Source organism: Bos mutus, chromosome 16 (genome assembly GCF_027580195.1).
Source record: "Bos mutus isolate GX-2022 chromosome 16, NWIPB_WYAK_1.1, whole genome shotgun sequence".
In the NCBI taxonomy this organism is placed as follows: Eukaryota; Metazoa; Chordata; class Mammalia; order Artiodactyla; family Bovidae; genus Bos; species Bos mutus.
The window spans coordinates 18748737-18766454 of record NC_091632.1 but is presented as its reverse complement, the minus strand read 5'-3'; the positions used below and the strand labels follow the sequence as shown (position 1 = coordinate 18766454).

The window sequence follows — 17718 nt, the reverse complement described above, 5'->3', positions numbered from 1 at the left end:
AGGTGAAGAACAGTCAGTGCAGGAGAGATTAATCAGAAGCACTTGTGAAGTCCACGGTCAAGAGGTGCAGGCTCACTGAAAGACAGAGACTTACTCATAGGACTACAGGATGCTTCCCCTGCCCCCTACCTCACCATCACATTAGTAAAGGCTTATTTACAGAAGTTTCTTTTACCAGTGACATCATGTCTGGCCATAAGCAAAAACTGCAAGATACAGTAAAGGGCAAAAAAACACAGTTTGAAAATACAGAGCAAGCAGAATCAGATATGGTTGGAATACCAGACCAGGAACTTGAAAAAAACAAACAAACAACTATGATTAATTTATTAAGGGCATAAAGTAGGCAGCAGACAAGAACAGATGTATAATTTAAGCAAAGAAAAGCAAACCCTAATAAAGAACCAAAAGGAAATGTTAGAGATTAAAAATACTGTAACAAACATGAAGGATGCCTGTGAAGGGTTTGATTGAGAAACACAGAACAGAATATCCAAGGGCTGTGGAATAACTACAGAAGATGTAACATATGTATGATGGGGATACCAGAGAAATAGGAGGGAAGCAGACAGGGCACAGCCTTGAAAAGAATGACATAGTCATGGGACAGGACAAAAACTGGTTAGAATCAACTAGATCCAAGATGGCAGAAGATTCGGCTCCCAGACCATAAAAACTAACCACTGCATTTTCAGGGCCTCACCCTTCTGAGACCGCCCACACCCTAAGGAGTGCGTTTTTCCCAAGGCCATTCTCACCTTTTAAGTTGGACCATACGGTGTCTATGGAATCTGTATCTCTTTAAATAAATCCACTTGTTGCCTATCACTTTGTCCCTAGCTGAATTCTTTCTGCAATGAGATGTAAAGAACCTGAGCCTCATTAAGTCCTGAGCTCAGGAGTGCAATCTCATTTAAAAGACTGTGAATTCTATTTCCAATTTGAATTCTGGCTGGGTTTGAGTACTGACACATGGGTTCAAATGCCAGTCTAAGGTGCACGGTATCACTAGGAGGAGAAGAAAGAAAAGAGCAGAAGACAAATTTGAAACAATAGTGACTGAGAATGTTGTTGATCCCAAGTTTGTGTGCCCTACAGGGAAGATAAGCAAACCAAAGCGTCAGAGTCTGGAGCAGAGAAAGGTTAATTGCAAGGGCCAAGCAAGGAGAATGAACATCTCAATGCTCAAAAAGCCCAAATTTCCCAGCGGCTTTGAGGGAAGAGTTTTTAAAGGCAAATCTGGGGGTAGGGCTCCAGGATATATGACTTTCTTCTGACTGGTTGCTGGTGAGGTAACAGGGTGGTCCAGAAATCTCAACCATCAGCCTTCTGGTTCCAACCAGTCTGGGATCCATGTGCTTCTGTTCCTGAAGTTTCCATCGTGCACCTGGGTGGAGGCCCCAGCACCTGTAGAAGAATTCAGAGATATGCATCAGATGCTATGCCCCTGAGGAGGGGCCAGGGAGCTGCCCATCACTGCACTGCGGTTTCTGACTGACTGCCTTTCCTCTGGTTCTGCATTCCCTCACTGCCCCAGTAATTGTTTGAATCTGCCTTATTTAACTCAGAAAAGGCCTAGGAGAATGAAGCCTTTTTCCTACAAACAAGAAACAGGGACACAGAAAGGCTTTTGTATCTAGAAGGGCTCCACAGGGTCCACAGCAGGTTCAAGAATTTTCCCAAATTAATGTCAGACACCAAACCACAGATTCAGGAAGCTCAGAGAATGCCAGGCAAGATAAGTGCCACCCCAACCACAAACTACCCCTAGGTGTAGTTATGTATATATATATATATATAATTTTTTCATCCTAAAAGAAGCCAGATGGGAAGGGCAGGGAGAACCCCTTATCTATAGATGAAAAAAAAAAAGATATGCATTATAGCTGACTCCTCAGAAACCATCCAAAGAAGATAGTAGAGTGAAAGTGTTTCAAAGTGTCAAGAGGAAAAAATGTAATTCATTGTGGACTGGTATAATTTAAATGGCTCACCACAATCTTTTGACGTTTCAGAATGGTGAAGTTCGGGACTGATTTCAAGTGGCCAAGCGGAAAAGGCTTGACACTACTCAGTTTGATGCAAGGGATTTTCCATTCGGTCTCCTCTTTCCAGTTGCCAGAGGCACTTTGTAAAATTACTCACCAGAGATGGGAATGTTTTTCAATGTTATCTCAAGGTTGTGTTTGGCTTCATTGGAAGAAAAATCAGTTTACATTTCACCAGTTTTGTAAGATTTCTGTATTAGTCAGACTATGCTAACTGCTCTGTTGTTGTGTGGTCTCTAAGTCATGTCCAACTCTTGCGACTCCATGGACTGTAGCCCGCCAGGCTCCTCTGTCCATGGGATTTCCCAGGCATGAATACTGGAATGGGTTGCCATTTTCTCCTCTGGGAGATCTTCCTGACCTAGGGATCGAACCCACATCTCCTGCATTGGCAAGTCGGATCTTTACCAGTGAGCCACCAGGGAAGCCTGTTATAAAACAAAACAAAACCCCAACCTCTTGAATTTCTTTACACAGAGTTTATTTATTGCTTCCTTATGACACAGTCTAATGCAGGGTATAGGAGAGGAGGATGCCTCTCATCCACAGTCATTCAGGGAGTTAGACTTTCTAGATGATGGTCACCAGCCATCATTTAGAGCCTTGGAGTCCCCAGCTTTGGACCAAATGAAAGGGGTATACATCACTTCTGCTGATGAGGTGTTACAGCTGGATATGAAAGTGAAGTCGCTCAGTCATGTACGACTCTTTGTGACCCCATGGACTGACTGGAGCCTACCAGGCTCCTCCGTCCATGGGATTTTCCAGGCAAGAGTACTGGAGTGGGCTGCCATTTCCTTACAGCTGGGTGGCTCCTCCTAATTGTAAAAGATGTAGATAAATGCAATCCAGTTCTGTGCTCAGTTTCTCTTCCGTAATTTCTACGTGAAGACTTGAGTTAACTGGCTCCATATTTCTGATTTATTCCAGTAAGGTTTTTTTTTGTGACAGCTGTTGCCATCTTCTTCCCTTCCCAGCTCTGGTTGGAGGCTATCATTTGGATATTGACTGGATATTGTCATGCCTTTTGGATTCATATCATCAGCAGTTTAATATACTTGCTTTCTCACAAGTTATTTATTGGTCATATTAATGTAATATGGCAGACAAGAAAATGAGCTGTGTTTACAAAACCTATTTGAACCATCTCCAGTGTCTTTTTAAAAACGTTATAAGCAGGATCCTCTATGACCCACCTCCCAGAATATTGGAAATAAAAGCAAAAATAAACACATGGGATCTAATTAAAATTAAAAGCTTCTGCACAAGAAAAGAAACTATAAGCAAGGTGAAAAGACAGCCTTCAGAATGGGAGAAAATAATAGCAAATGAAGCAACTGACAAACAACTAATCTCAAAAATCTCAAGCTACTCCTGCAGCTCAATTCCAGAAAAATAAACGACCCAATCAAAAAATGGGCCAAAGAACTAAATAGACATTTCTCCAAAGAAGACATACAGATGGCTAACAAACACATGAAAAGATGCTCAACATCACTCATTATCAGAGAAATGCAAATCAAAACCACAATGAGGTACCATTTCACGCCAGAATTGCTGTGATCCAAAAGTCTACAAGCAATACATGCTGGAGAGGGTGTGGAGAAAAGGGAACCCTCTTACACTGTTGGTGGCAATGCAAACTAGTACAGCCACTATGGAGAACAGTGTGGAGATTCCTTAAAAAAATGGAAACAGCTGCCATACGACCCAGCAATCCCACTGCTGGGCATACACACTGACGAAACCAGAATTGAAAGAGACACGTGTACCCCAATGTTCATTGCAGCACTGTTTATAATAGCCAGGACATGGAAGCAACCTAGATGTCCATCAGCAGATGAATGGATAAGAAAGCTGTGGTACGTATACACAATGGAGTATTACTCAGCCATTAAAAAGAATACATTTGAATCGGTTCTAATAAGGTGGATGAAACTGGAGCCTATTATACAGAGTGAAGTAAGCCAGAAAGAAAAACACCAATACTAACGCATATATATGGAATTTAGAAAGATGGTAATGACAACCCTGTATGCGAGAAGCCAAAGAGACACAGATGTATAGAACAATCTTTTGGACTCTGTGGGAGAAGGAGGGGGGAATGATTTGGGAGCATGGCATTAAAACATGTATAATATCATATAAGAAATGAATCGCCAGTCCAGGTTCGATGCAGGATACAGGAAGCTTGGGGCTGGTGCACTGGGATGACCCAAAGGGATGGTATGGGGAGGGAGGTGGGAGGGGGGTTCAGGATGGGGAACACGTGTACACCCGTGGTGGATGCATGTTGATGTATGGCAAAACCAATACAATATTGTAAAAAAAAAATTAATTAATTAATTAATTAAAAAAAAAAAACTTTATAGCAGAGAATTCACTGAAGCATTTGAAATACATGCTACTTTACAATCATGTGACCCAAGAGACTCTTGTTATTGTTAAGCCATAAATTTGGCCTTAAATTTTCTAGCAATTAATATAAATAATTGTTATTTCTTCATATATGGATTCTAATTATTTATCATCTAATCATTTCATAAAATATAAAGCTATAGGGACCTCCCGGGTTCGGTCCCTGGGTCGGGAAGACCCCCCTGGAGAAGGGAATGGACATCCACCCCAGTATTCTTGCCTGGAGAATTCCAAGGACAGAGGTGCCTGGCAGGCTATAGTCCATGTGGTCGCAAAGAGTTGGACCTGACTGAGCAACTAACACTTTCACTTCATTTTCAGGGACCTCCCTGGCAAGTCCAGTGGTTAAGATTCCTCATGCCTCTAGGCCAAAAAACAAAACATAAAACAGAAGCAATATTGTAACAAATTCAATAAAGACTTTAAAAAAATAAAAATATAATATTATATATACAGGTTATATTTTTTGTGAATAAAACATTGAAGACTTTTAGACATACAGCCTTTTATAGATATTTTTCAAGGGATTTTTGTGATGTTTTTAAAATTCTAATTCAATGGAGAATTATGAATCTTCATATTAAGGTTTGATTCAGGGGGATAATGGGATGGGGGTTTGAATGGGGTTCAAGAATGGAGAGAATCTAGATGAGATTTCTGTGATAAAATTGTATAATACAACCATGAACTCTTCTGATTCCAACCTGTATTTTTCCTTCTCTACTATAAACCCACTTGCTATTTGAAAATGCCATACTTTTTCATAGGATAATCTGTTAAATCTCAGAAGACAGTCCTTTGACCATAGATTGCAGTATCACATCAAGTAATTCTTAAAATTCATGAAATAAAAACAACAGTGATATTTAAAGGTAGGTTTCATTGAGTGTTCAACAGCCTCGATTTGAGTTATATTTTTTGTAAGAATTTTCTTTTTTTTTTAATTTTATTTTTTAACTTTACATTATGGTATTGGTTTTGCCATATATCAAAATGAATCCGCCACACGTATACATGTGTTCCCCATCCTGAACCCTCCTCCCTCCTCCCTCCCCATACCATCCCTCTGCATATCAACAAGGGGCAGTGTTCAGTAGCTTCTCAAAAGTTTCTGATAGGTCACCAATTAGTTATGTGTTCATAATACTTAATCATAATACATAATTTTCCCTGTTAGTTCACAGTATAGCAGAATACCTTTTAAAAATCTATTTGGAACAAAACAAACACCTTCCCTAGGGTATCATATTTTGTGTTATTGTTTTATTTACTCTATTTTTGCTAAATATGCCTACATATTAGGTATCATGTGGTATACTTAAATTTATAAAGTTTTTTACTATATCTGGATTTGCCTCCAGACTTTACATTTCTGTGCCTTATTTTATGATTATATAAGTTAACAGCCCTAATAATAACAAACTGACTCACGTGTGCTCCTAGTTCTCTGCTTAATAATCAATTGGCTAGACACTAACACGGTTCCTTTTCCAAAGTTTAAAATCAAGGTGTGGGGAATTCCCTGGTGGCTCAGTGGTTAGGACTTTGCACTTTCACTGCTGAAGGCCAGAGTTCAATCCTTAGCCAGGGAACTAGGATCCCACAAGCTGTGGAGAAGTGGTCCGAAAAAAAAAAAAAAGATGTGAAGATTTGTTTATTAAGTCTCTCAAAATAGCTTTGATAAAGGTTGACACTGTAATTGCAGTTATGAGCATTCATGCTTTAAAAATATATATATTAAAAATTTTGTTTGTTTGTTTGGCTGTACCAGGTCTTAGCTTCAGCATGGGTAGTCTTAGTTGCAGCACGTGGGATCTAATTCCCTGACCAGGGTTCGAACCCAGCCTCCCTGCATTTGGACTGAAGAGTCTTAGCCACCAACAAAGTCCCTCCATGATTTTTTAAAAATAGTTTTCTTTAATTAAACATTTGTTAATGTCTATAAAAGCAAGTCAGGGAAATGTATGAAAAAAATACCCAGGTTATATATAAGAGAGAAAATAGTCCCAGTCCTGAGCTGGGGCATACTTTTACATCTGATGTAATTAGCTGTTCCTTCTGAGAAGAAATTAGAATTCTCCTTGATAGATTTTAATGAGTTTAAAACCACTTCTGTGAACCCCACCTTTCATCTCTCAGCCCTGGGAGAAACTCTCTTAGAGAGTCAAATGATCTTAGACTACAGTCCTTTGTGTCCTTATCTAAGAGTCTAAGCTCTAGACTTTACTGTTAAATATCTCCTTTTTGTTGCTGTTGTTTAGTCACTATGTCATGTCCCACGCAAAGCACAAAGTCACCAGGCTCCTCTGATCATGGGATTTTTCCAGGCAAGAACACTGGGTTGGGTTGCTGTTTCCTCCTCCAGAGAATCTTCCCGACCCAAGGACGGAATCCTTGTCTCCTATACTGGCAGATGGATTCTTTACCACTGAGCCACCTGGGAATCCCTAAATGTCTCTACCAGAAGAAAAATCATGATTTTTGTGTGAGAAATGGTTTTGTCTGAGAAATTTCTTTACAGATATTTTCAAAAGGTTTGTGATTTTTTAAAAATTAAAATTCAACTAAAAAATAACACAGCTTCATCAGCTTCATTGTTGAATTTATCTCCTTTATTGATGACTGAATATCCTTTATCCATTATTTAAAGAAAGGAATTTCCTTTATTCATATCCTTTCCAAAGGCTTGATTTTTTTTTCCCTTTAAACATTAATTTATTTATTTGGCTGTGCTGGATCTTAGCTGTGGCATGTGAGATCTAGTTCCCTGACCAAGGATTGAACCCAGGCCCCTTGTATTAGGAGCACGGAGTCTTAGCCTGTGGACCACAAGGAAGTTTCTCCAAAGGCTTGTTTTTGATAGCATGGCTTTGATGGGAGGACATAACCTCAACACTGATGCCTGAGGGGAGGAAAGGAGAACATCTCTTTAGGCGAGAAAATATTAGATTCAAAAGTTAGCATAAATTATATTTAAAATGGATAACCAACAAAGACCTACTGTATAGCACAGGAAACTGTTCAATATCATGCCATAGACTGGATGGGAGGGGAGTTTGAGGGCGAATGGATGCATGTATATGCATGGCTGAATCCCTTCACTGTCCGCCTCAAACTATTGTAACATTAATAGACTGCATTCCAATATAAATTAAAAAGTTTTTGTTTTTTAAGTTAGCATAAGAAAGCCAAGAAAGACTCATGATACACTCTGATGTATGGCAGAGAAGAGTTGCTCTCCAGCTCTATGACGGTAAACTCTCAAAGTCAGGGATGAGCTAGTGTATTGTCTCTACATTTTATAGAAGATTAGTTGTTTAATGCAACTTAACTTTTGAAAAAAAAGAGTAAATTTCTCTGTGCATCAGTTATTTCAGGACATTATTTGCTTATTCCCTGTGGACCATACAAGGACCGATTAGGAAGAATGATTTAAAACATCTGCTCTCTAAATGACTGGAATACACTTGTCTTGGCTATCTTGACATGAACTATAAAATTTACATTTTTGAAAATACATCGATTTTTTAAAATAGAAGATAATTCATTGATGTTATAAAATTTTCTTTCTTTATATATTTTTCATTAGGTGACTTTTATTGGTACCACTTGTGCTGCCATCCTCACTCAACTCCAGCACACCTGGATTTCTGGTGCTGCTGCATTCACCACGCCTGCAAAAACTCTAACTGCCACTGTGAATAATGGAAACTGTTGCTAAGTAAAACATAATCTTTTGAGGCACTTGTCTCAAAAAGTACCAAGTGAGAAAAAGACACCACTCTTCCTAGTTCTTCAAACACAGCACGTTCTTTGCTGAGAAGGGCTGTAAGTGATACATAATCCAGGGGGTCTGGTTAAGTGCCCACCCGATGCACCCCACTTCCTCAGGCCCCAGTGCGTCCTCACCCCTCTTCTTTGGTCAGTTCTGTCCCATGCCTATCCCCAGGTTGCTACCAGATCTAAAATATCCACTGACTACTGTTGTTTCTGGACATTCGGAGGGGCTGGGTTGTCCTCCACCTCCAACCTGCCGCCCTGGAGGCTCATTAACTTCCCAGATCCATGTCTCAAGTAGTGACTCACTCTTTCCTTCATTACACCCCTTGCTGATCATCACTTTTTATTATGTTCTACAATTCCCTGTTGGTACTTCCTCACTAATGCTAGCAGTTCTGAAACTGGCTGCTTTTAGGCAAAATATACTTTTCTACTGAGATTTCTCTTAACATTTTTTTCCTATATAACTTTTAGATTCCCCTGCCTTTAGTTTTCATGAGGTTCAGTCAATAACCCCACATATGCTGGTCAGTCTGTCAGACTGCTGGAATGAACCCATTGGTTGTCACAGAAACCTCAGCAAAGACTGCAAATAAATGGCATTAGCAGCTTCTAAAGAGAAATCTTCTGAAAGAGTGAATGGCTTTGTGTGTTGCCAATGGCGGGAATCCTGGACTAGTGATTAGGTCACTCCCATTGAGTCCTTGATTCATAGGTTTGCTTCCTGTAAAAGGCTTTTTAAAAAAATGTGTTGAACCCAACTTTCCTTGATGCAATGAAACAAGTCAAGGATGTTCAGATGAAACTCCAAGAGCAAAGTCAGAGGAGTAGCAGCGGAAACCAGAAGATATAAACTGACCCATTACCCAAAAGTTGCTATAGTTTGTTGATCCAGTATCCCGACAGTGAGTCACTCTGGCCGTCAGACTTCATTCCGGTTTATGACAGAGCATCACTTATAAGAATTGCCATCAAGGAAGAAGAAACTGGCCACAATCCATGAAGCACAAAGAGCCACTCTTACCTTTTCTGCTCTATATTTGAAAACTTTCACTTGCTTTTGAGTTGTTTTCTTTATAGTATGATTCACTATTGTTTTGTTCAATGATAAAGTATAAACAAAAAGCCACACTGGTGTCTCTCCCATCCTAGACACCTCAACCCAGGACTCTGGAATGGCCATGTGGAAAGTAAGAACTAGCCCTGCCAGGAGTCTGTGTCCGACAGAGGCCCCAGGACCATGGCAGGGCTCTGCTCAGCCGCTCCGTATCAGTCTTCAGATCAGAGAGGTTCTCTCAAAGCCTTCAATTAGCTCTCAGTTCAGTTCAGTTCAGTCGCTCAGTCGTGTCTGACTCTTTGCGACCCCATGAATCGCAGCACGCCAGGCCTCCCTGTCCATCACCAACTCCCAGAGTTTGCTCAAACTCATATCCATTGAGTCGGTGATGCCATCCAGCTATCTCATCCTCTGTCGTCCCCTTCTCCTCCTGCCTCCAATCCCTCCCAGCATCAGTCTTTTCCAATTAGCTCTAGCTACCCCTTAATTCATCAGAGCTATTCATGCTATCAGCCCATACCCCTCCTCGTGACTCTCAGCCTCTGAAGCCTCTGAAAGCAGCTCTGATGCGGCGGCACCTTTTCCTAATATCTTACATATTAGATGTCATCTCACTGTCCAGTTTTCTTAGAGGTCAAATATGAGAGTGGTCTACATGTAGCTTCTGGTTTGACACAGTGCCTGCCATGACTATGGTCCACAAGTCCACTGATATCAAACACTTTGGTGAACATGGTGGGATTTATTAAAGACTATGTAAGGAGGGCTTCCCTGGTAGTTCAGTGGGTAAGAATCTGTCTTTCAGTTTAGGGGACACTGGTTGGATCTCTGGTCTGGGAAGATCCCACATGCCGCGGGACGACTAAGCCCATGTGCTACGACTACTGAGCCTGTGCTCTAGAGCCCGGGAGGCACAACTACTGAGCCACATGCTGTAACTACTGAAGCCCAAGCAAGAGAAGCCGTCGCAAGTGGGAAGTCTGAGCACTGTGACTAGAGAGGAGCTCCCGTCCACCACAACTCGAGAAAAGTCCACGCAGCCATGAAGACCCAACATAGCCAAAAATACATAAATGTTTTTTAAAAATTAAAAAAAGACTGTGTAAGGAACATGGAAAGGAGGAGTGACATTGCCCACCACACAGCACATGAGTTAATAACGTCTTCATTAGTCGGTTGCTGTTTATTTCAATTTTCCATTGGAGGTACGTTTCTCTCTCTGTTTTCGCTCCAACCCAGGGCTCACTCCCTCTGCTTCCTTCTACCTTGCTTTACTATGCAGAATGCCTGAATGCTGGCCAGCTTTTCCTTTGCTAAGGGCTTATGAAATTCTTATTTCAACCAAGCAGTCTCTCTTGGGAAGGCCACATGGGAGTGCAAAGTGAGTTGTCGCTTAAAAAAATAAATTTTTCCGGATCATTGCATTACACAATCTGAAGTTTCTTGACTTTCCTGTGTCAAACTAATCTTTTAGATTCAAAAGCAGAGCCACAGATGGTTCAACTGGTTTCTCAAAAGTTTTAAACAATCCCAACTTTAGTTTTACTGGCATTCGAATAAATTGCTCTGCCTTTTCCCTCCTCTGGTATTCCTACCTGCCTTGTACTGAATAAAGATAGATAGTTCTGTGCAAGACTGTGTCAACTATTTACGTCTAGATTTATCTTTTTTGGCTTTTTACTTCTTTTCTCCTTAAGTTCCCCACATTCCTTTTCTACAGGAAGCGTGGAAAAGATAAAGGTGCCAGGAAAGATATTAGCTTTTGGCTGCTGGCCTGACTGTTGCCCTTTAGTATTTATTAGCTAACTTTCTTAACTAGCAATATACTTTAAGATGAGCCATAAAGGGAAAAAGAACCAAAGCAGAGAACAGTTTCTGTTTTCAACACTATGGAGGGCTGATTGTAAGTTTTCTGAGTTCTGGGGTTTTTCATTGGAAGTTTCCTCCGAAAATCACTTCTTTTCCCAGCACTCTTCCTTGCCTTACTGGGTTTTTACAACCTGTTTTCCAAGGCCAGAGGTCACATCCATTAGTCGTCTCATTTCTACAAATGCATATGGTAAAATAGAAGAATAAACAGGAGTGTATCTAAGTATCAACTCATTTTGCTTGTTGGGATGGGAAAAAAGAAGTTTTAAAAAAAGACCTGTCTTACTGATGATAATTCTACAGTTTCACTAAACTCAACTCGATATTTCATGGAACACTTCCTATGTGCAAGTTCTTTGCTAGGTGCGTATACGTGTGCTAAGTCGCTTCAGTTGTGTCCAACTCTTTGCGACCCTATAGACCACAGCCCACCAGGCTGCTCTGTCCATGGGATTTTCCTGACACAACTGGAGTGGGTTGCCATGCTCTCTTCCAGGGGATCTTCCCTGGATCCCACCCAGGGATCGAACCTGCATCTCCTGCACTGCAGGCAGATTTTCTTTACCACTAAACAATTGCATATGGACAAAATTTTGAAGAGAATGTGTAAGTATATAAATAGTTGTATTACAAATGGTAAAATTATACATGAATGTTTTTATTAAGACATTTTTATAATTAAATAAAAACTGAAAGTTGAGACTTACTTGTCTTATTCTACTGATTCTTTACCTATGCTGTCATCTATGATGACAGCCATCTATGAAGGAGGAAGCTACATCTATCTTTTAAACTGGGTCAATGTTTTAAAGAGCCAAAACTTTTGGGGGTTCATATAGTAGTTCAGTGTTAAAATTTGGAATGTAACATTAAAAGAAATCTACTTCTATAATTTTTAGACAAATGTAGGCTGGAGAATCCTCCTTCCAATCAGAGGAAAAGCTACTGAAATGCTCGTACTTGGTTTCCTTACCTATAAAGGGAATAATAATAAAACCTACTTCATTACTTGTTTTGTTTTTGTTTAGGTTCGTTTTGCTTTAATAAGAATAAGTGCCTGGTACCTTTTTACGTTTCCCTGGTGGCTCAGACGGTAATGAATCTGCCTGCAATGCAGGACACCCAGCTCTTCAATCCCTGGGCCAGGAAGATCTCCAACAGAAGGGAAAGGCAACCTACTCTGGTATTCTTTCCTGGAGAATCCCATGGACAGACAGCCTGGTGGGCTACAGTCCATGGGGTTGCAAAGAGTCAGATACGACTGAGCGACTAACACTTTCACACTTTCACACTTTCACCTACTTGGTATTCACTAAACGTGGATGGGAGTTGGTGGGAGTGTTAGCTGAAGCCTGACCAGACTCTGGGGGACACTCCTGGGACCTTGAATTCACCTCCATAAAGGGTACAGATCCTCATGATACTATATGTCAAGGAGGACTTGAGGGGACAAAAAGATCTGGCCTATACCAGGCCCCTGCCATAAATATTTACTTTGTGGAAAGAGCAGAGTTCAAGTAGAGGATAAATAAATAACCATTCTTTTCATCTCTCTCTCCAGTCCCTTCCCTCTTGTGGTTTAATTGTCACACACAAAGAAACAGGGGTGTTTAAATACCAAGACTGTCCTTCCCTGTCTAAGGGAGAGGTAGGAGAGGGGCTAATATTAGCTGTAACACTGATTCATGAATTCATTCAACCAAGATCGATGGAGCACCCTGAGATGTAAAGACCCTCCGCTGTCTGGTTTTATAAGGCAACAGCTTTAAAGGGTCAAGAGGGGGAAAAGATTGAGTTTTATTTTAAGCTTCTGACTGTTTTCTGTATCAAGCTGAATAAAAATTTCACTGGAGCAATTCATCATAAATGTCTTGCCTCTTAATTCTTTTGATAGAAACTAGCTACCATGGGCAGACAAAAGGATTTTACAAAGACTATTATGCAATGTTGTACAATCAGCCAAAACTGCATTATGCTCAGTGTCTTTGAAGAGCCTGGCATTTCTGCTTTGGAATGACTCAAAGAAATGTCCTAGATGGTGTCTCTTGGAAGACTTTCCTCGTGTCCCACCTATGTGTGGTCCTTCAACCACAGCCAAACTTCGCTCCCACTCTCTGAATTTCCCAGTCTCAAGTATTTGTCACACTGAGTTATTAAAACATCCCGATTCACTTTCACTCACTTTAACAGTTACGTAGAAATTACTCACGTTGTTGGCTTCTGGGAAATACATTTGTAATGCTTTCGTCTGAGCTGTCATACATAATATGCTTCCTTGACATCTGGAATCCAAGTGATGTAGATTGGAGACATCACAATGCTGTACTGGTAATGGCTAGAAAACAGAGATGTGATGGCAAAGTAGCCCTTGGAAGAAAGACAGTAAAATTGAGTTAAATTCAGCAAACATTTAGAGTATCAATCAGACACAGAAAGAACATACATTACAGAATGAGCCTAATGTAATCGCTCTGGATCCTTCAGAAGCTTATGACTTAGTGGGAAAAATGGATATTGATAACTAAGAAATGCCCTTATAGAATACAAATAAAGTTATGTAGGAGCACAAAGTAAATAGTTATTAACCTTGGATATGACTTTTGGTCATTGCTATGTTGTTGCTAAGTCGTTTCAGTCATGTTTGACTCTGTGCGACCCCATAGACGGCAGCCCACCAGGGTCCCCCATCCCTGGGATTCTCCGGGCAAAAACACTGGAGTGGGTTGCCATTTCCTTCTCCAATGCATGAAAGTAAAAAGTGAAAATGAAAGTGAAGTCGCTCAGTCGTGTCCGACTTTTAGCGATCCCATGGACTGCAGCCCACCAGGCTCCTCCATCTAGCGATCCCATGGACTGCAGCCCACCAGGCTCCTCCATCCATGGGATTTTCCAGGCAAGAGTACTGGAGTGGGGTGCCATTGCCTTCTCTTCGTAGCCCGATAGGCGTGGTTTAACATATTAACTTTACCATTTACTGCTTTCTAGTCTTAAGCACATTACTTAATCTTTCTGTGTCTTAACTAACTCAAAGGTAAAATGGGTTTAGTTACAATAATTATCAGATCACCGGGAGGCACAATTAAGCCATGCGCATGCGCCATATAGCTTTCTATGCAAAGTCGGGAAAGAGGGCGTCCAGGTCAAGCGATTTCCTGTCAGGGAGGCAGAGTGGAAGGTGTACATACTCCATCCACTCACATTTCACTGGAGAAAATGCAGTCACCTTGTCACGCACGACTGAATGGGGAGCTGGGCAGCGGAATCTCTAGCTGGGCAGCTGGAAGAGGGTAGAAAAGGCCCACAAACTCCACAAACAAATGCAATAATTCTTAGGTAATGGTTAGACTTTTAATCCACATTGAAAAAAAAAGCCACAACTCTGTGACGGCGCCATGAACAAAGCAGACAGACCATGTGTCATGTCATACTGTGTCTCAGTCATGTCTGACTCCCTATGACCCTATGGACTGTAGCCCGCCAGGCTCCTCTGTCCATGGATTCTGCAGGCAAGAATACTGGAGTGGGTTGTCATGCCTTCCTCCACTGGATCTTCCTGACCCAGGGACTGAACCCAAGTCTCCTGCATCTCCTGCATTGGCAGGTGAATTCTTCACCACTGAGCCACCTAGGTGGTCCCCAAATCCTCTGCTCTATTCCTTAGGAGAGGTCCCCAACCTTTTTTGGCTAGAGACCAGTTTCATAGAAGACAATTTTCCTACAGATAGTGGGAGGCAGGGATGGTTTTAGTTTTGCCCACCACTCACCTCCAGCTGTGTGGCCAGGTTCCTAACAGACCGCTTGGGAACCCCTGTTCCAGAGTACATTAATTTGTCATTGTGAGCAACACTGGGGCAATAGAGAGCAAAACTGCATCTGTGGTTTTCCCCTCCCAGCCTTCAGTTTTTCCTAGGCTGCTGCTGGAAGAAACAGAAACACATCCAAGGTGTGGAAAGGTGGAGAACAGCTGCTTGATGGAGACGCACTTGCTACAGGGCAAAGCGACAACGAACAGCAGGGATGGAGAACAGGGCACACCAAGCAGAAGGGCACCTCGGTCTGGGATAATCTAATGCAGAGAAAATATCCCTAAACACACCTGAATGTTCTCTGAAGGCGTCACTGTGTTGCTGCCAAGCACAGACACTGCTGTTCTGGGTGAATTCAGTGAAAAACATCCCTAGAAGATGAGGGTAGGATCCAATATTATTAACATCCTCTCCCCCTTTCTTACCCTCCTCCCCATGTCCCTCACACCAAAAACCAGTCCTGAGATAATTTTTATCCCAATTAAGTGAGATTTAAGTGAACATTAAGAAAAAACATTTAAACTAGAAAAGAAATCTCAGAGGAGGAACCTATAATCTAATGGAAAGATTTCCGTTTGGTCAGCAAGGAAGGCTGAATGATCCAATACTCACAGAATGAAGTGTTTAGTTCGTGTATTTAGTAGATAAAATGAAAATGCTGCCATGCTTTTGAGGCAAACTTTACTCACCCAGATAGCTTCATTACCCGATAGAATTATACAAATCAGGTTAAACTCCATGAATGTGATATTTAATAAAGTTTCTCATTTTTTCCCTACTGTAATATGCAGAGACAACATGTTTGATGTCTCAGTGGATATGTTTAAAGTTGTTATTGGTTACAGTTATGTGTGTGTGTTGTCAGTTTCCCAAGCCTAGAAGGTGAATTTAGCAAGAATTACTAGAGAAGATTTTTCAGTCACTTTAAGAACACCAGTTGTGAACTTCCCTGGCAGTCCAGTGGTTAAGACTGATGCTTCCACTGCAGGGCGTATGGGTTTGATCCCTAATTGAGGCACGAAGATCCCACATGCCATGCGATGCAGCCAAATAAAAAAGAATATATCTTGCCATCATTCTGATGATTTTCCATCTTTATCCAAAGAAGGAAAACATTAGTACAGATAACTCTAGAAGGCAATAATCAGAATTCAATCTGTTTAAGAATACATGTCTGTGTGCATTTCTGATATTCTTGGTATTCCCAGCCTTTCAAACAACTAACAAGAAAATGATGTAAACATCTGACTTGAAAAAGTTACAAAGCTTCTAGCTTCCCCTTCTTGACCTCAGGAAAGCTAAGAATTAATTCAGTTCAGTTCCATCCAACAGGATTGTCTGTACATCTGCTGTGTACTGATTAGTGATTTTAAGTAAGACAAATCATAATCTTTAGCCACTTCCATCCCCTAAGGGAGAATCTGCCATAAAGACCCAGGGGAAGAAGGCAACTGGGTCTCAGGAACAAGGAGTAACCAAGACCCAGAAAGCTCTCAGAACACTCTCTGCAGGACTGCTTCCTTCACTTGCGTGTCTTTATTCTGAAGGGCTTTCTCTACCTCTTTAGACAGTTGTTCACACGTTACATGTCTACATAGACAAATTTGTCGTCTCTGGATTGCAATTCCAAATTTCCAGGACAGGGAAACATATTAACCCAGTTTATTTCTGGTTTCTATTCCCCATCTTGCCGGCTGAGTCTGATGTGGTAAGATCATGTATATGAAACTGGCTAAAAGGGAAATATCCCTAAAGTCAGGGAGGTAGTTCTCAGAGAAAGGAGATTATTTAGATCAGATAGTCTCTAAATTGTCCTCATACATATAGCCCAGAATAAGAATTGTGGAAACAAAAGAGATGCTTATACTACAATCTCTGGCTTTACAAAGGTCACAATCTCATAAACCCACACGTACACATGGAGGAGTAACATTTAGTACTCTGATTAAGTACTGAAGGGGTGACTTTGATCAGAAGGGAGCCAGATAGAGTAGGAACACAGTAGACCTCAAAATAAGTAGGTTCAAATTTTGGCTCTGGCTCCTACTCATTTATGTATCCTTAGTAGGGTCACAGATTCTTCATTTGTAGATCTTTATCTTATTTGTAAAATATGGATGATTATATATAAATTTAAAGGCATTTTTAAATGATAATTAAATGCAGCACCTACCAAACACAGGATACAGCAGACTCCAGATCACAATAGTTTGGTTCAGTAAGTATGTATCAAACACATCCTTGGTGAAGCACTGGACTACATATGAAGACGTAGAAGTTAGTTGTCCTGGGGAAATGCAGATTGTTCGAGGGGCCTGGGAGGTAGGAATAAGACAGATGAACAGTTAATTCAATCATCATTCCAGTTGTGCTTTAGATTGATCTGACAAGATTTCAGGGAGGTGCTAGGACATAACTAGGCCCTATGTAGGTAGAGAGGACTTGAACAGGAACGTGCATGCGTGCTCTTTGTGACCCCACGGACTGTAGCCCACCAGGCTCCTCTGTCCATGAGATTCTTCAGGCAAGAATACTGGTGTGCTTTGCCATTCCGTTCTCCAGGGGATCTTTCCAACCCAGGGATTGAACCCATGTCTCTGAAGTCTCCTGCATTGGAATGTGTATTCTTTACCACTAGCGCCACCTGGGAAGCCCTTGAACAGGAACATTTCCTATCAAACCGGGTAAAACCTTGAGCTAGCTGACCCAACTCTGGGAGGCTGATGGTTCACATTTTCTC

The 17718-nt window shown here is 41.1% G+C and overlaps 1 long non-coding RNA gene across 1 annotated transcript; it reads right to left on the bottom strand.

Moving 5' to 3' along the window:
- Positions 1-305: 305 nt before the first annotated feature.
- Positions 306-17272, bottom strand: LOC138991175 (uncharacterized). The gene is made up of 4 exons (XR_011467136.1): positions 17152-17272; positions 15269-15349; positions 13382-13539; positions 306-1407 (listed from the first exon to the last, which is right to left on the bottom strand). It is a non-coding gene; the product is annotated as an uncharacterized lncRNA (long non-coding RNA).
- Positions 17273-17718: the final 446 nt, after the last annotated feature.